The sequence below is a fragment of the Sciurus vulgaris genome (assembly GCF_902686455.1).
Source record: "Sciurus vulgaris genome assembly, chromosome: 7".
Lineage (NCBI taxonomy): Eukaryota > Metazoa > Chordata > Mammalia > Rodentia > Sciuridae > Sciurus > Sciurus vulgaris.
Window position 1 is genome coordinate 124,000,200 of NC_136467.1, and position 19,811 is coordinate 124,020,010.

Sequence of the window (19,811 nt, forward strand, 5' to 3'; positions counted from 1 at the left end):
AAAGAGTAAAAAGGAAAGGAAAGGTGGGGGAATTTCATGAAAACTGAAGCGAGATCAGCAGTGTAAGGGAATGGGACCAAGGGACTGGAGGAGGGGAGGGTAAGGAGAAACACTGGGAAGTGATATTGGTCAAATTATATTGTTATATTGTGTGCTTGAATGAATATGTAACAACAAATCCCACCATTATGTACAGCTGTAATGCACCAATAAAAATATGGAAAAAAAAGAAAAACAAATCTCAATCATCAGCTTTGTGGGAGAGAGACCGAATCTGTCTTGTACCTCCACTTCCTTGCATGGCGTAAGGCTCGTGGTGGATACGTTTAAATGTCTTCTAAATGGCTGAAATGTACTTGTTTAAAAGAACTCTGTGACAAACCCTTTAATAAAATTAACAGTTGATAAAATATAATTTCAGTGAAACAGAACTATTTATAGGTGGGCAAAACCATGCTCTGGGTAAGCCAGTGGGGATGTCTGAGTTGCATGGTTAGTACAGATTCATATCCGGAAGACAGTTCACACAGTCTCATACCTTCTTATCACCCGTGGGGAAGAGCTGGAGCTTAAAGAAACTAGAAAAAGCTTGCCCAAGGCCACACCATTACTTGGGGACAGTTATTTTACTATGTAACAAATTATGTGTGATTATTGTCTTTCGAGGTGATTACTACAGGTTTTCTTAAAGGAATGAGCTTCTTTCTGCAATCCCAAAACTATTCAAGTTCTTGCTTGCTTTCTGCAAGAGTAGAATACATAGGGCTAGATAACATTTTGTAGAGCTTAAAACTTCACATTCATTTTGTGTTGCTTAAGGATTCTCAAGTATTTAGTGAAAAATATTAAAAACATGTGCTATAGTTTTGATCTTAATTGTCCCCTAAAGATTCTTGTGGTAAAGGCTTAGTCCCCAGCTTGGAGCTACTAAGAGGTGGTGGAACCTTTAAGAGGCAGGGCCTAAGGGGAGTCTTTAGGTCATTGAAGGCATGGTCTTCAAGGGGATAGTGGAAGACCAACCCCTTCTTCTTGCTCTTTTGCTTCCTGTTGGTGAAGTGAATGGTTTAGCTCTGCTAGGTGACACTCAGGCCTGAAGCAATGGAGCCAACTGATCTTGGACTGAAACTTTTAGAAGTGTGAGCCAAATAAACCTTTTTTTCTTTGTAAGTTGATTGTCTTGATTGTTTGCTATAGTGACAGAAAGCTGACTGAACACAGTGGTTTTAAAATCTTTATCAGATAATTCTAGCATTTCTTTCATTTTGCTTTTGGCTTCTATTTATTATCTTTATTTTCATTCAGTTTTAGGTTTTTTTGATTATTGATCAAGGTTTTCCTTGATCATATCTTGATATGATAAATGATTTTCCCTTTAAATCTGGACATTTAATTATGGTATAAGGCCCTGGGTCTGATTTAAAGGTTCTGTTTTATCGGCAGGGTGGTGGGTGAACTTTATCACTGTCCAGGTGTGGGTAGAAGTCCAGGCTCTCTACTCTGCCTCCCTTGACACCCCTGATGAGTCCTCATTATTTGTGAGTAGGTTGGGAATTCTGGATGCACAGTCAGTGTTCATTGCTACTTCCCTGTCTGGCTGGGGTAGGCGCCATTACTGTTCTTCATGTGACTTCCACTGACACCAAGCTGGGAGAGTGGGTGAAAGGGTGGTGAATAGAGTCAGGGGTGGTTGCCTGATTAGGTCTTGGTGGTGATGAAAATCCTGACTCTCCACTAGGCATTGTCTGTAAGCACCCCAAGAGGGGAAATAAGGGAGCCTCAATGCTGCAGGATGTGGGTGGAAGTCTAGATCCCACTGGCACTGCAGGAGACTGGGTGGTCAGGGGACTCATTTTCTCTGAGTGGATGAGTATCCTGGTTTCCTAGTCACTTTCTCTGATGTCACCTGGGGTTTGTGTGTGTGTGTGTGTATGTTGGGTAGTGTTGGGTGCCTCATTACTGCCTGGCGAAGGTAAAAGTCTAGACTATCTGCTGGTGGGGGTAGACTCAGTTTTATTTTCTGTGGTGTTTGACTGGAGTAGAACAATTATTGTCTGAAAGTTTTCCGTCTTGTTATGCTTCTCTCTTCTCTTCCCCGCCCCACCATGGCTATGGATATTTCTGGGTTTCTGGCTTCTTCGGTTGCAAGTTGGAGATACACAAAGCAAATGAAAAGCTTGGGGAACTCACTGTCATGTGGTCCTTTGAAGTCCTGAGACAGTCTGCCTTCTCCACAGCTTTCAGAGTCTTCTGGTGTTTGTTTTATATATAATGTTGAGGGTCTTAATTGTACTTAGGAGGAGGAATAGAGAAAAGTACACCTACCCCAGCTCTTGGAAGCAGAAATCTTTTCTCCGTGCATTTTGAAGTGAGCAACAAAATTTTTATGGTAAGTTAAAATAAAGACAAGTTTGTGCTAAGAGTTGAAATTTTAACAATAAAAGTTTTCCATCATTTGAAAACTGTATGCAAAATGTTATACACCCATCACCCGTTTCACAAACATAAACATTCAGACATTTTGTGTTGTTTCTCTTTTCACAGTTTCACACTCGACTTGCCTACCAGGATTTTATCCTAAATTTATACTTGCAAATTTTTTTGGTTGATCAACATATTATACTTCTCTGCAACACTATAGTCGATATAAATTTAAGATTTCTGTGGCCAAAAAGTTCTAAGAGTTAAAACATTTTCTTTTGTTTGACTTATTATTGCATTTGGAAAGAGTATATGATAGAGCAAAACAGTATAAATTTATTAAACATTTTGATAAATATCATAAGAAGCAAGATTATATCAGCAATGAACTTTTTCCAATGAATTTTAATGTATTTGTGGATGAATAATAGTTATTTCTAGAATAAGACAGTTTAGAATCAGTTTTATTTGTTTAAGAATGGTTTTATTGTGATATTTAAAGTGTGCAACATGATGTTATAGAATACATATAGACAGAAAGATGGTTACTATAGTGAAGCACGTTAACACTCATCATCTCTCTTACTCATTTTTTGTGTGGTAAGAACAGCTAAAATCCAATTTAGTAGTAGTTAGCATCAGTTTAATTGAATTATCCTTTTGTATATATAAGCACTTAGAAACTTTGTGCATATAATTAGGAAGATGGGAATGCATAGCATTTTTATAGCAATTTTTCTTAATTATTTAAATTTTTGCCAGAATTTTATTTCCTAAATCACAGTGAGCTATCATCAGAAATTATTTTTACATGATGTAACAGCTGACAACCTGAATAGGCTCTTTTTTTGCCAGAAGAAGAGAACTGGACACCACCTGACCTACAAAAAGGATTTATTCCTGGTCATTAAACTCATTCCTTTTGTCAATTTGTGGGAACAAACCTAAAAATAGAAATGTGTCTAATCTAATTAAACTATCACAAGAAGTGCTTTGATTTTTTCAGAACTGTTGACTCTTGTAAATTTGAGAAAAAGCTATAAATCATTTGACTTAGTTACTCACACACTCTGTAAAATTTAAAAATTTTACCTCTTTGGAAAACTACTTTTTGGTACTGGGGATTGAACCCAGGGGCACTTAACCACTGAGCCACATCCCCAATCCTTTAGGTTTTTATTTTTGAAACAGGGTCTCACTAAGTTGCTTAGGGTCTCTCTAGGTTGCTGAGGTGGCCTTGAACTTGTGATTCTCCTGCCTTAGCCTCTGGAGTCACTGGGATTACAGGTGTGCCTGTGCCTGGCCTGGAAAACATTTAATGTCAATAATGATGTATTTCTTTGCAGTCTCAAATGATTTTGTACTTATGGAATAATTAGCATTGGGTTAATTAATAAATTGCTTTTAATTATTTGCAAAATTCTCCAAAGAAATCATTCATACAGAGAAAAAGTATTGGTTTACCATTTTTTAAAAAAATGTTTGTACTCTTGTCCCTATTGACTTTTGGCAAATTTCCAATTAAGGTGGTAAATTCAATGTGATATGTACATTAGTGCATTGCACTGATAAGGTATTATAATTGTATTTTAGAGCTAGAGTTGAAAGTTTTGTCATTCAACTCTATGCATATTTCTGCATGTTTAAAATACACACAATCTTATGAGTGTAGCTCAGTGGTACTTGTTAAGCATATATGAAGCCCTAGGTTCAATTCCAGCATCACAAAAAAATAAACAAAAACAACAAAAACATACAAAACAATGAATTAAAGTTAAGGAAAGAGAGAGAGAGAGAGAGAGAGACAGAGAGAGAGAGAAGAGAAGAGAAAAGAAGGGAGGAGAGGAGAGGAGAGGAGAGGAGAGGAGAGGAGAGAAGAGAAGAGAAGAGAAGAGAACCTGTATTTCAAAACTGGTCTTGGAATATTCAATGTATTCTTAGAGGTAGGAAAGTTTTTTTTTTCTTTCAGTGTAATCTGCTCAGTTAAGCAGAACTTTCTTATTAGAATACTCTTTCAATATCTTGATAATTCTTAGTGTTTTGTGCTTATATTGCTGTTCTTAAATAATTTTAAAAACACATAGCTGGGCATGGTGGCTCACACCTGCAATCTCACTGGTTCAGGATACTGAGGCAAGAGGATGGAGAGTTCAAAGCAACTTTGTGAGGTCTTAAACAACTTAGTGAGACTCTGTCTCTAAATAAAAAATAAAAAAGGCTAAGGATGTGACTCAGTGGTTAAGTGCCCCTGGGTTCAATCCCTGGTACCATAAAAATAAATAAATAATAAATAAATAAAATAAAAAATAAAAAACAAACAACAGCAATAACAACCAAAACCTTTTCTTCGGAGAACCCAAAACTTCTGGTAATTATCATTATCTGGTAATTATCATTATGTTTACTTTAAAATGCATTATTCTCACTCTCATTATTGAGACAGTAAAATCTTAAATTGCTCACTCTCATGTACCTATTCTCTTATCTTAATTAAGCAACTTGTTTCTTCTGAAAATTCCCTTTTGTTGTTGTCTTTCTCAAACCCATGTCCTGAATCCAGAACACTAAAACTGTCAAGTTTACACAGTAAATCTTTGCTTTTTCTAACTAGGTAACACCTGCCCACTTGGCCACTAGGTGGCACCAAAGGTTTTACTCTTTCCCTTTACAAACCGAAGGAAGCTTGGAAGCAAATTAGGTGTGTTTGGCGTGGTTTATATATTTTAAATTAATTCTATATTATTAAAAGAGCTATCCTGTATATCAAACCCAAAATTTTCACAATGTGAAAAAAACTGACAAAAACAGGAGTTCAACTTTCCTGTGTTAAATTTTTTTGAGGGAAAAATAATAATAATGTATATTTGGGACTGCATAAGTTTCCAGGAAGAGTAAAAGGGCATGTCTGGCATGGTAGCTGTGAATACATTCATTTTTAGGAAGATTTTATTTCTTTGTTTAGAACACTCTGGCCAATTTATAGCATTTTCTCAAGTTTACAAGAGTCAACAGTTCTGAAAAATCAAAGCACTTCTTGTGATAGTTTAATTAGATTAGACACATTTCTATTTTTAGACACAAAATATGAGTGTCTAAAATTGACACAAAGAATGAGTTTAATGACCAGGAACAAATCCTACTACGTACTTTGAAGGATGGGTTAGAAGATCCCGGAAGGTGGCCCATGCCCTCCGTAGACAATGTGCTCTGACTTTTAGAGTAATGACTGGTAAATCGGTGAAATAATGACCCTTGGAAGATTCTGCTCTTCTGTTCTGCTCTTGTTGGTTACTGTGATAAATTAAGCAGAGCCATCTGGTCTTGCCTTAAACAGATGCTTTCTGCTTTCCCCTTATGCTTGTCTGAAGGCTTCTTCTATGAGCTACTCATCATAAATTGGGTTTCATGAGAGAAACAACAGAAAAGGGCAACCTCAGAGGTGCAGTGGGGGTGACTCCTCCAAGTACTTTTGACTCTTGATATTGTGGAGAATACAATTTTTTATTATTATTATTTTTTTGTACCAGGGATTGAACCCAGGGGCACTTAACCACTGAGCCACATCCCCAGCCCTTTTCATTTTTTATTTTTGAGACAGGGTCTCACCAAGTTGCTTAGGGTCTCACTAAGTTGCTGAGGCCAGCTTTGAATTTTCTATCCTCCTGCCTCAGCCTCCTGAGCCCCTGGGATCCCAAGCATGGGCCACCACCCCCGGCCTTTGGAGAAGATTCAATTATAAGAATATAAGAATAAATCTGATAGTTTAGGTTGATGTTGCCATCTACTGACATCCATCAGATAATACTAGGGGAATTAAAAATTGGAATTTATAAAACTGTTTGAATGCAGAAAATGATGAATTCATTAACGTAGTCTGGTAGCTCAAGATCAATGGAACAAGAAATAAGACTGGATAAAATTTTTCATTGATGGTTATTATTTTAGAATATTGTTGATATTGCTTTAAGCATTCTATTTTCTGATGAGCATAAGGAAAACCTGTATTTTTTCCCTTGGTTTATCTATACCTCTCAGCATTAGCCTATGTTTGGGGAAACTAAAGTCAAATGTTTTTTGAATGGTATCTTGTTCTGCTAGAACTAGTTTTTCTGAAAAAAATACCCTATAATAAATCTTAATGTAGATTACAAGGCCTAGTAATTACTTAGGAGAAATTAGATGGTAATGGACCTTATTAATTGGTATTCTGACAAATGCTTTTAAAATATTTTAAGGTTAGGAAAATCTCTGCTAACCTTTGTTAAAGGACATAAAGTGAAATTTTGCTTTTCATAACCACTATACACCTACAAACAATCAAACATTTTTGTAGATAGCATCACTGGTAGAATTTATGATGATTCTTCTATAGAAAATTTGATATCTACTTATTTTCTGAAAATATGCAAAGTGCCTTTTATGGGTTGCTTTGTTTTTACAAAAATGTAGTCATGTACAATGGTTCAGTGATCCTGGGAGCCACAAATCTGGAGCCATGTTGATACCAGAACTGTCACATTTAAAAAGAAAAATATTATTTACTCAGACATTAAATTATTAAAGAGCAGGAATTGTAGTTCATATGTGGAAACAAGGCTTACAAAGTCCTCCTGAGGTACTGGTTCACAGCTTAATGAGTCCCCAACCTGACAGGTGGAAAAGACTTACTTTTGACAAGCCAGGATCACTGGTGAACTTTGGGAACCTTGGAGAAAATAGAATTTCCTCCACAGATAGGGACTACATATTGTCCTTAAGCAAAGGAGGACAATAAAACACCATGTCCCTAACGGTCTCCTTTCTGTTTCCAAAAACCTAGCTAAGTTAAGGGAACAACGAAAGCAAGCTTGGGCCAGAAAGTTCAGATAGTGTTATCTTGAAGGACACTGGCTTTTTGTTGGACACACTAGAGACTAGGGCAAGTCGGTGTTATCTGTGGAAAGCCACTTTCCTGCATGTACCTAGGACACTTGCTCCTGGGGATGCTGGTCCTACAAGGAAGCTGATGCTGATGATGTCACTGCTCTGTAGCTTAACATATAAAACTCCTCTTTGAGTGGGAACAGGTGTGGAACAGAGGGCTCTGTGACCACTGGACAAAAACACTCCGAGGGCAAAGCACCGTGAGTGATGGAGGTGCTATCAGCCTGTCGCCACTGAACTCCTCTGTTGTCTCTGGGCACTTCTTTGGCCTGTCTGCAACCTACCCCACTATCCTGGAACAACCTGACTGTGGGCAAGACAGACTACAGGCAAAACTCTGAAGAGATGAGTCAGGGGAGGTTTCTCAGAATAAATGAGTTGATAAGTGGTTGTAAAAACACACCTGGTGGACTGGGGGTGTAGCTCAGGTGTAGAGTGTGTGCTTAGCATGCTGGAGGCTCTGGGTTCGTCCCCATGGCGCACGTGCGTGTACACACACACACTCCTGTTTAAGACTGAGGTGATTGAAATTGTGACCTCACAGGGCAAAGCCTTTCAGGCAGATGTGAACTCTCTGGCCTTAATTTCATAAAATTTTTGCTTTGTTAATTATACAACAAGGAAGTCTTTATATCCAAATTCTAAAATAGGACCAACTAGAGGAGACTATAAAATTAATAAAACTGAATTAGAACGATTCTGTACCTAAGGGCTGGAATTGTGTAGGAAAAAAATATTCCAGATAAGTAATAAGGTAAAATCGTGCTTGCTTGATTATTTAATATCATATTTGAATCTTTTCTCAATAGTCTGCCTTCTCAATGTCTGGGTGTTTTAGGATTGATAACTTGCTTAAAAAGAGGCCAGCTTCATCAGCCCAGCTATACAATTAGAGTTTAATTGGTCCAGAGCTGATAAGGGAGGGTGGCTTTTGCCTTTTCTCTGTAAGGAAGATAACATCAAGGTTGGGACTTTATTACCCTGTAGTACATTAACCAGGCTGAATCGCTAACAGCGGTTTTTCCTGTTTATCATCCATCTTTGTTTTCCAGATTCTCTTTGAATCAGGTCTCTTGTGTTCTTCCTGGTTCCCTCATTAATGATTCTGATAAAACTCTGAAAAGTCTAATAAACACATTTCTTTCAGAATTAGGCATTTGGAAAGGAAGTGCTAGAACAATGGATGGGAGGCTCCTCTTGCGAAGTGGGAAGTCCCAAACCACACACAGCGCGGATGTGCTAACCCTTATCACTGCTGTGGCCCCAGGGTTCCAGATGCTGCTGCTTGCTCTGTTGGGAACTGGACTTACTTGCAGCCACTACTGCAGGTACCAGCTAAAACCGCTTCTGTTCCAGGAACTTCGTCTTTTTACCACCGCTTCTGCAAAAGCCAGTTGCTGCTTCTTTTTTCCTTGGCCTTTGCCAGTGAAATGAATATCGGTTGGATCCTCTTTCTTCCTGCTGCTGGCTTTTGAATTGAAGTCTCAGGTGGATAAATTTGATGGACAGAACTCAGTTCCTTTATTTGTGTCCTAATTTCAAAGAGAATCTGGGGAAGTAATTATTCTGATTTCTACCTTAGGGAGGCAGGACTCATAAGGTAGGGGAAACTTCACAGCGCTCTAAAGGTGTCCAAATCTGATGGACACCCAGGAAACATATCAGAGTCCATACACCGAACAATGTGAGTGCTGGGTGAATGGCTGCTATGAAAAAGCAGTTTGGCTCAGGGGCTGTGTTGGGGGTTCTTAGAACCCTGGTAACTCACAGACTCACAAGAGTTGATAAAATATATATTTTTTTTAGTTTAAAGTCACTAAGTTTGGGGGTGGTTCGCTAATAACCACAGAACTGAAATATACAGTATGTTTTTTGGGTATATATCTTGCTTCTTCACTTATTATTGTTACTACTATTATTATTATTATACTGGGGATTGAACCCAGGGGTGCTTCACCACTGAGCCACATCTCCAGTCCATCCTATTTTTTATTTTGAGACAGGGTCTTGCTAAGTTGCAAGGCTGGTCTTGAACTTGCAATCCTCCTGTCTCATCCTCCTGAGATGCTGGGATTACAGGCGTATGCCACTCTTACCCGCCACTCAGTATTATTTCTAACAGAGTCGTCCATGTTGTTGCATTATCAGTAATTCATTAATTTTTCATTGCTTACATAGTATTTTGTTGTATGAATAAACAACATTTTATTTATCCATTTAGTTTGTTGATGAACTATTTTGTGAAACCATTTCAGGGTAATTTAGGGACAGTATGACATTTCACCCCTAAATATTTTGTCATGTAAATTTTAAGAACATGGACATTTCTCCTGCATAACCACAATCCCACCATCAATCACTCAATCATCAGAGATAAACTTGATACAACATTATCAAACACACAGTCCATACTAACATCTTCCCTGTTGCACCAGTAATGCTCAAGAGTAAGTGTTTGTTTTTGCTTTTGGCATCATTTATTATAGAGCAGCAGATAATCCCAGAGTCTCCTTCTGCTGGTGGGGATGTTCACGGAGGGGTTTGGTGATTGATGGTCCTCAGATGTCTCTGGGCCTGCTCCTATGTTCTCAGTTCATATCTCAGGGTCCAGAGCCATCCCAGCGGTGGCGGCACCTTAGCGTCAGAGCCCCTGTGGAGTTAGGCAGTGGACAGGAGACCCGAGGCCTGGCCCTCATCCTTGGCCGTGTTGCATTAAGGATAAAATATTCCCTTAAGATGGCCATTGAAACTTTTTAAACCTTTAAACTTTTTATTCATGTAAAAGTTAGATTGAAAGCTTCCAATTTGTCCTTTCTCCTGGATATACTCTTTAGGGCAGTCAGAAGCAGCCAGCCTAAGATGGTTAGGACAGGAACATCTATCTAAAACCTTGTCACAGTTCTCCTCTTCCTGGGTGACTGTCCTGAGTGGTCAGTAAGCAGTTTCCTTCCTCAACACCCCTGCCACATTCATCTTAAAGCTTCACTTTGTGCCGTGATGGCTGATTTTGTGGGTTGACTTGGCCAGGCTACAGTATCCATTTGCTTGCTAATAGTGTAGACATCGCTGAGAAGGTTTTTTTTTTTTTTTTTTTTTTTAAAGATAAATTCGGCATTTAAATCAGTATATTTTTGGCAAAACAGGTTACCCTCCACAATGTAGGTGGGTCTTCCAATTAGTTGAAGGCCTTAAGAAAGACTGACATTCCCCAAGGAACAAGGAACTCTACCTCCATGCTCCCTTCAGGCTCCAGCTGCATCAGCTCCTTCCTTGGGTCTTCAGCCTGCCTGGTAGATTCCGAACTTGCCAGTCCCCATAATCACATGAGTCAATACCTTAAGATAAATCTCTTTCTAGGGCTGGGGGCATAGCTCCATGATAGAGCACTTGCCTGGGTTGATACTCAGTAATGCAGACAAAAAACAAAAACAATCTCTCTATATATTCCTTGTGTTGATTCTGTTTCTCTGGAGAACCTGATAAATAACAAGCCATTTTTTCTTAGAGAAATCCATTCTCTTTCATGTCCAAAATTGAATCTCTATATTTTATCTCTGCATTTTTGAGAGCACAGATTCTGTGTTATACATACTACACTTGGAACTCTGTCATGTACCTTGTTGGGTACAGTTGAATATTTTGAGCCAATTTCCAATGCTTCAAAGTAAGTCCAGTGAGTGGAAATGTTTTTCTTTTCATAATGTACATCCATAGCCTACAGACTCAAGAATTTGGTAAGGAGGACCAAAACAAATCCATATATTCTAGTTTGTTATATAAAATAGAACATGTTTTTCGGATTCCAAAAGATTTATAATAAACTTTCCAGCCCCCACAAATGCACTGTGGAGAGAGGCTACAAAAGTAGGACTGAATATAAAAATTTTCTTAATTCTTACTTTCCCTTTCTAAATCTTGATTTTTCAATTGAATGCCTTAATTGTTTCCTGTTTATTTAGTTGTATGAAAAAAAATGGGGGAATTAGTTAATATTTGTCATGAAAATATAAGGAAAATTGCTCTCAGAACTATGATTTTCTTTGAGTTGTGGTTTTCATTTTAACCTCAGATGCAAATGGTAGAATTAATTATATTCCTCAGTTCATGGTTCATGTTCACCATCAGTCCACATAAAATCTTGTATTCATCATTGTTTATTTCTTTCCTCTCACTAAAGACGATCATTCTAATGTGCTTTATGTGTATCTCTTTGTTATATGTACTCTTGCAAAATATGTAGTGTGTGTGTGTGTGTGTGTGTGTGTGTGTGTGTGTGTGTGTGATTTAAACTGAGCAGTTTTGCGCCGGAAGCTCATTCTCTTGTTTCCCTCGCCCTCTGTTTCCTAGATCCATTCGTGTCCCTATGGGTGTATTTAATGCAGTGCTCCAGGGTGGCCATTGACACCTTTCTCTCTGGTAGATGTGAGGATTGCTTCCATCTCCTGCCACCACAGGTGTCTAAAATAGCCTTGCACAGGTCTCCTTGTGGACCTATATGACAGGAGAAGCGGGCATGTTCCCAGGAATGAGGTTGTTGATCACAGGGTGTTCATGGACAAATTTGATCCAGAATCACAAAATTCTCCCCAGAAGGCTGCACCGGTTTGCATTTTCACTAGCAGTGAGAGGGCCTCTTTTAGCCCCATTTCCTCGCCAACATTTGGCATCATCTGGAAATGTTTTCCAGTCTAATAGGTACGAGGCAATATACTATTTGAATTTGTCTTACCTTGATTATAACTGAATTTGATTATGTTTCCACATTCTCATTATTCTCCTCTGTAAATTCTGTGTTGCTGTCTTTGTTGCATTTTTCTCTAGAGGTTGCTGACTTTTTATTACTGATTTCCCGTAGTTCATTGTATATTCTGGATATTATCCCTGGATTTGTTTATTTATTTTTTGCAGCAATGGGGATTGAACCAAGGGCCTTGTGCATGATAGGTAAGTGCTCTACCAGTGAGCCATATCCCCAACCCCCTGGTTGGCTTTACATAATGCAAATACCCTTTCCCTGCTCTTCTTTGTTTATAAGTGCTGTCTATGGTCCCCTTCATTAAAATTTGTAAAAATTTTAATGTAATTAAATAATGAAATATTTCCAATTATGGTTTTTGAAGCCTTATATTTTAAAGAAGTTCTTCTTTGCTACCAGTCACGAAGATAATTTTTCCATTTATTCTATTAAAGTTTCACATTTCTCTTCATGACTTCAGCTTGCCTGTAGTCTGTTACTGTATGTGGCATTAGGGCAGGATCTTGTTTTATATTTCTTTATATAGTAAGCCATGTTTCTAATAACATCTATGAAACAATCCATAGTTAATTTGTGGTGCCAAGTTAATGCACATTAGATTCCCATAAATCTATGGGTTTCAGCTATTTCTATATCTCATTTCCATACCTCTGTTCCCTTGTCAATTTATTTTAAAAATGACTATTAGATTATAATAAGTCTTTTTTTTACAGTTAGTTCCATAGAATGTCTTAGTATCTTTTAAGACAAATCTCTCCTTTATATTATTCTTTTCTAAAGGTTTGCTTAGCTATTGGATGATTTTATTCTATCATATATATTTTATTTTATTATTTTAATTCTGTCATATATATTTTAAAGTAAATTTATAAGTTTCTTCAAAAAGATCAAGTGGAATTTGAAATGAAATTAAATTCAAGACTAATGGGGGGCAATTAATACCTTTATAAGATTATGATCCTAACCAAGAACACAAAATGACTGTATGTGGGCTGGGGATATAGCTCAGTTGGTAGAGTGCTTGCCTTGCAAGCATAAGGCCCTGGGTTCAATCCCCAGCAGCACAAAAAAAAAAAAAAAAGAAAAAAAAAGAAATGAAAAAAATATGACTGTATGTTATTTAAAATCATATTAAATAACTTTTTAGGGTTTTAAATTTTTCTATAAATTCTTGATTAAATTAGTCACTACATACTTTATAAGTTTTTTGTTTATAGTAAATGGTTCCTGATTTTATTGCATTTCTTATTGGTTATTCTGGCGTATGGAAATGCTATTAATTTTTATAGCTGAAAATTTTGATAAATTCTTTTGTTATTTTTATAATTTGCTGCTTATGTTTTTTTCTAAGTAGATGCTGTAGTTTGGAACTTATAATATAAAGCCGATACTCCGCCTCCCCAACCACTTGTCAATCTGTGCTCTGCCCGCCTCTTACGTTCCAGGAATTTCCGGCTTTCAGTTCCTGCTTCCCACATTATGTCCTAACATGCTAAATAGCTATTGGTTCATCAGTCAGCTTGCAAGTATTCTCCTCCGCTATTGGTTCCTTCCAGCCTGGGAGATTCCAATATCTGGGAGAAGCGCACATGCCATCTTTCTCTTTTTCCCTTTCTTTTCACCCTGAGCGGATGTGTTAGTCATCCACATAATAAAGTCTCTTGCGTGAGACCTTGTGTCTGCGGTGTATTTTTCTGGGAGCTATTGACTAGCCGAGGGAGCGGCTGGCAGTTCAGCAGGATCGCGCAGTGGCAGCTATTGTCACGGGTCCCAAGCTGCCTTACAGAACTGGAATGGCCTAGTGTGTCCCAGACCATAGTTCTACTGGGATATGAAGGAACCTTTAGGAGATGGGACCTAGTGGAAGGAAGTTAGGTCATTGGAAACATACAGTTTGAAGGGAATATTGGGACGCTGGTCTCTTCCTCTATCTCTCTACTACCTGGCCACCATGAGGTGGACAAATCTCCTCTGCCCTGTGCTCTGGCCATGAGGATTGTACCACCATAGGCCCAAAGAGGTGGGGCCATGTGACCATGGACTGAAACTTCTGAAATCATGAACTAAAATAAACCTTTCCTCCCTTTAATTTTATTTATCTTAGGTATTTAGCTCAGTGATGGAAAACTGACTAACACAGTAGATGGTCATATGATCTATGAAGAACAATAGATCCAGTCCTCTCATTTATCTTACTTTATTATAAGACATATTAAAGTAATAATTATATTAAACTATTGTAAACTAGTTATTCTAATAAGCTTTCTTGTCTTGGTCACCTATGTATACTGCTAGTCATAATGGATTTTTTAGAATAAGACTTTTATCGAGGCCCCCCTCCCCGGAGGTATTTTCCATTCCGATGGGGGTTGGGGGGATGGGGGAGGGGAAACGGTGAAGTGGGGGTGATGGGGGAAGTGGGTGGGGGCCGGGCAGGGACATTTGGTAGAGCTGGGGTCATTGGGCTCCGTCTGGAAGAAGTGAGGCTGCATTGGCTGGGCAATCTGAGCAGACTGGAAGCACAGGCGGGCAAGTGGACTCACCCTCTAGTGATAGCGCCAGCTGGGCCTATCCTGCTTGGCCGCAGGTGCCCTGAATGAGACCACCCCGTGTGCCCCGGCTGGTCTTATAATCAATGGATAAAGTGGGGAAAATGTGGAATAACTTCAAATACAGGTAGGTGTCAGAATCTCTTCAGTCATGAGGGAGGACGCTGTGGTCAAAGTGTAGACATGAATTCCAACAGATGTTTGTCAAAGAGAAAAACATGTCTGGGAAACACAGCTCCTCAGCTACAAGCAGTCCTTTGAGAGAAAACATTGCCTTACAAGTGGGTTAATTAAGCCATCCAAGAATTCCTCAAGGAGAAACCAAAATTGTGCCACTGAAATTCCTCGGATTGTTGAAGTAAGCATTGAGAAGGACAACGACCCTGGTGTCAACCCAGGAGCAACACTTGCACGAAGAGATTCCTACTGTCAGCATGCCCCACGGGGAGGGAAGAAAACACATTCCTGTCCAAAACCCTGGGCACTGATAAAAATTTCGGTAGAACTCACAGTAGGCTTCAAAGGCGAGCTGCGCTATGGGGTGAGCTCTGCACAGGAGGTGGACAGTCTTCTCAGCAGAACCATGGGGAGTCACTTTCTGAGACAGGCTGCAGAATACTGTGGCCTTTGTCTTCTCATGAGCACTTTCAGCAAGCAGTCAAAGCCCCTCTTTTCTAATAAGAGAAAATTCATCTTTCTGAATTAATGCTTGAGAAATGTCTCTGAGAAAATCAAAAATCTCATTTGAGTAAACAGCATTCAGCTCCTGTGAACCCACATTCAACATTTTTTGGTAGATTTGACTCATCTTTGGTTTCTACAGAAGATGAAGAAGATAGGCTTAGAGAGAGAAGATGGCTTAGTATTGAAGAAGGGGTGGACCCTCCCTCCCAATGCACAAATACATTCATTTGAAGCTATTGCACCTGTTAACCCATTGTATAAACTGGGACCAAAGTTAGCTCTTGGAATGTCAGAAATAAGTGGGGACTGTTCTGCAATTCCACAAGCTAATTGTGACTCTGAAGAGGACACAACCACCCTGAGTTTGCAGTGACGGAGGCAGAAGCAGTGTCAGGTATATGGAGACAGCCATGTCCGTGTTAGCAGACAGGGAGCTTGGGAAGTTCACACACAGATTGATTACACACACTGCCTGGTGCCAGCTTTGCTTCAGATTACCGGGAATCCTTGTTACTGGGGAGTGATGGACTGGTATGATGCAGAAGTCTGACTCAGAGGGAAACCCGAAGGCACATTTTTGCTCAGGGACTCTGCAAGAGGACTACCTCTTCTCTGTGAGCCTCCACCGCTACAGCAGTTCCCTGCATGCCCCAATTGAACAGTGGAATCACAACTTCTGTTTTGATGCCCATGATCCACATGTGTTTCACTCCTCCACTGTAAGAGGACTTCTAGAACATGATAAAGATCCCCGTTTGTGCATGTTTTCTGAACCATTGCTTAAAATATCGCTGAACGTGACTTTTCCTTTCAGCCTGCAATATACCTGCTGTGTGGTGATCTGCAAGTGCACCACATTTGAAGGAATTGATGGTCCCACCTTGATGTTACAGGATTTTTAAAAGAGCTTATCATTATAAACAAAAAGTTAGGATTCACTGGTTAGAATGAGGGCCAGTTAAGGTAAAGTAAACTCTTCTGTCCCCAAAGGGCATTAACTCAGTCTGCCTTCATGTGCATTAGACAGGAGGCACAGTGTTAGTGCTTGGTTTTTCACGCAGTGTGTAAGCTTGGTAATTAGTCTCCGTCAGATGCAGTCTACTGTTACTCAGACAAATGCGGTGCCTATTGAAACAACGGGATAGAGCTGCAGGCGTTCAGTAAGGGTTATGAAAACATTTGCCTGTTTTTTAATGGCTACGGTAACTGAGGCAACTCTGGGGCATTTGCTATGAAGAATTCTATTTCTTATTAAAGAACGAATTAATAATAGATGAGTATTTCAGCAGTTAACTAATGTTTGAAATGATTTTTTTCTAAGAATTTTTTGTAACCTTCCAAAAGTAGTGATGTTCATAGTTACTATAAGTCTAGCCTCGGAAGTCCAAATAAATAAATAAAAAAAATAAACAAATAAATAAATAAATAAATAAAGACTGCCTTCCTTTTGGGAAAACAAAACAAAACTAAACTAAAAAACAATTTTCTGGCCACAAGGACATAGTGCAGTTCACTTAAGTGTTGATGTAGTTTATAGTCAGTCACCTTTTCTCTTCTGCAAAAGGTACTGTTAAGTAAATCAGGTTTTCTAAATAGTTTTTAAAATTTCAGACTTATAAAGTTAGTAGTAGAGTTTTATCTAAAGACCTTAGTTATTCATTTTTTTAAATGAGTGCTTGAACTCAAAGCAGGAATTTGGAAGAGTTGTGACAATTATAGTCCTGTGTGATTTTTTTTTTTTAAGTTGACATGTTTAGTCTAGACATTGTTCCATTAAAGTTGGATCTTTTCCTGTCCTCAGGATAAGTTTGTTAACCACGAAGAAAATGAGACTTAGAAGATGCCCAAACATGTCAGATAATAGTAACTACAGTGGTTGCTGGTATTGAGATTATTCTTAAATTATAATTAATAATTTAGATGGCAGTATTTATCTTTGTTGTAAACTTTCATAGCTGAATTGCTTAAGTATAATTTAATAGAATTTTAGTGTAGTTAATTCTTAATGGGAAAATCTGAAAACTAAATTGTAGATTTAAAGGTACTGTAAAACAATTGTATCTGTAAATAACTTAGCACCTTTTTGTCACTTAGAATAGTATGTAATACAACTTGAGTGAGTGCTTTGGGAAGTATTATCAAGTTCTAGTGGTTGCTTCTTAGTATAGAATTGAATTTTCAATTCTGTCCTAGACATTTTGTTCTACAGTAGCCAAATGCATTTTTGTGTCTTTTTGTTAATGTGCTCTGTGCTGCTGGGGAGTGCCCCTTAGTTTCCTTACCAGCTGCTACAGAAGGTCATTTTACGTCCCTGCAGCTATTGCCCAAAGCTGCAAAAAAGAAAAACTATATTTTATGCAACACTAACCCTTTGACTTCTAATGTATGTTTCTGCTTGCTATGCCTTGTTATGGCTTCTTTTTTTGCTAATAGAGTATGTTTGGTGTTCCCCTTGTTACCAAAAAAAAAAAAAAAAGACTTTTATCAAAATAAAAACATTTTCAGCTGGGTGCAGTGGAGCCTGCCTGTAATCCCAGTGGCTCTGAAGACTGAGGCAGGAGGACCACAAATTAAGAACCAGCCTCAGCATCTCAGTGAGGCCCTTATCAACTTAGCAAGACCCTGTCTCAAAATAAATTATGATAAAGGGCTGGGGATGTGACTCAGTGGTTAAGCACTTCTGGGTTCAATCTCTACACCAAAAAAACAAAAAAAAAAAATTTTTTTTTTGATTCTTAGTTCCATAATTGTTTTTCAAAAATCATAAATAGATATACTTTATCAAATGCCCTTTACTAATCAATTGAAAAAAGCAAATGACTTCAATTTTTTAATTTATATATATTGTGAATTATAGCAATATATTTTATTATGTTGAACTATATATACTTACAGTCCAAGGATTTCCCATTCAATCTTGATGTATTATTATTAAGTTTAATACTATCAAATTCAGTTCACATTTATTTATTTTTTCCATCTGTATCCAAGGTGAAGTGAGCCTATTATTTTCTTTCCCTGAATATTCCATACCTTGATTTGGAATCAAAACTATACTAGCCCGATAAAATTAGTTGGGCACCTTTTAATCTACTTTTTTCTATTTTGTGAGAAAAGTGCTATAATTCATAGAGGGCACAAACTTTCAGTCCATGACGTGACTGTTAACATTCACTGCTTAACACAGCATGTGAGAAGAAAGAAGATTGAGATACACTGCCAGCAACAAGCGTGTGCGGGTGCTCCCAGGGACCTCTGCACTCACGGCGCCTCTGCCTGCTTCCTGTACATTTTAGCCTACAGCTTATCCACCAAGTCTTGGACCTGGAGGATACTCTTGGGGTCCACCTTATTGCAAACAGAACATCCATGACAGGATCCCACAGACCTATTTGGTGTCTATTGATGAGATTTGGTCCACGTGACCTTTGCTGAAGTTTTGGAGACTCTACGTGATCCTATTCTGAGGATGGAAGTCGTGTTCCTGACACTTGCATAGTGACCACCACTCCAGAGGTTGCCTGCCTGGCCTCTGGCCTCCTGGGTATTGGCAATTCCTTGCCAGCAGTCACCACACCTGACTAAGCCCTGGGATACCCCTGAGTGTCTTCCTGATGGGGGCTGTTTCACGGCACCACCTCCTGCTATCTTTTGCAATAACATTGCATCCAAGTGGTCAGCACAAGAAATGAGCAAAGGTATCTGGATGAGTAAATGGTGCATCTCTGGGTTGAATATTTGGGGTATTAAAAAACAAAACAAAAAAGACAATAACTGATTCCGAGAATGGAGAAGGCAGGATATTGGACATTTGAACAACAGCTGGGTTCAATGGCTTGAGGGTGAGGTCCATGTTATGGGTTAAATTGTGTCCCACCTGAAAGATGTGGAATTTCTTTAATTTATTTTTATTGTAAACAAATGGGATACATGTTGTTTTTGTTTGTACATGAAGTAAAGGCATACCATTTGTGTAATCATACATTTACATAGGATAGTGGTGTTTGATTCATTCTGTTATTTTTCCCTCCCCCATCACCCCTCCCACCCCCTTTTCCCTCTATACAGTCCCTCTTTCCTCCATTCTCACCCCCTCCCACTCCCCATTATGTGTCATCATCCGCTTATCAGCAAGATCATTCATCCTTTGGTTTTTTGAGATTGGCTTATCTCACTTAGCATGATATTCTCCAATTTCATCCATTTGCCTGCAAATGCCATAATTTTATTATTCTTTATAGCTGAGTAATATTCCATTGTATATATATATACCATAGTTTCTTTTTTTTTGACATTTACTTTTTTCCTTTGTTTTTTTTAAATTTATTTTTATTGTGAACAAATGGAATACATGTTGTTTCTATTTGTACATGGAGTAACAGCTACCATTTGCATATTCACACATTTACATAGAGTAATGATGTTTGATTCATTTGTCATTTTTTTCCTTCCCCCCACCCCTCCCACCTCTCTTTTCCCTC

At 38.4% G+C, this 19,811-nt stretch overlaps 1 pseudogene across 1 annotated transcript; it reads left to right on the forward strand.

The window, feature by feature from the left end:
- Nucleotides 1-14,505: 14,505 nt before the first annotated feature.
- LOC306665763 (suppressor of cytokine signaling 5-like) lies at nt 14,506-19,215 on the forward strand (annotated as a pseudogene). Its single transcript has 2 exons — nt 14,506-14,626; nt 14,774-19,215. The product of its transcript is annotated as a suppressor of cytokine signaling 5-like (transcript).
- The last annotated feature ends 596 nt before the right edge of the window (nt 19,216-19,811 follow it).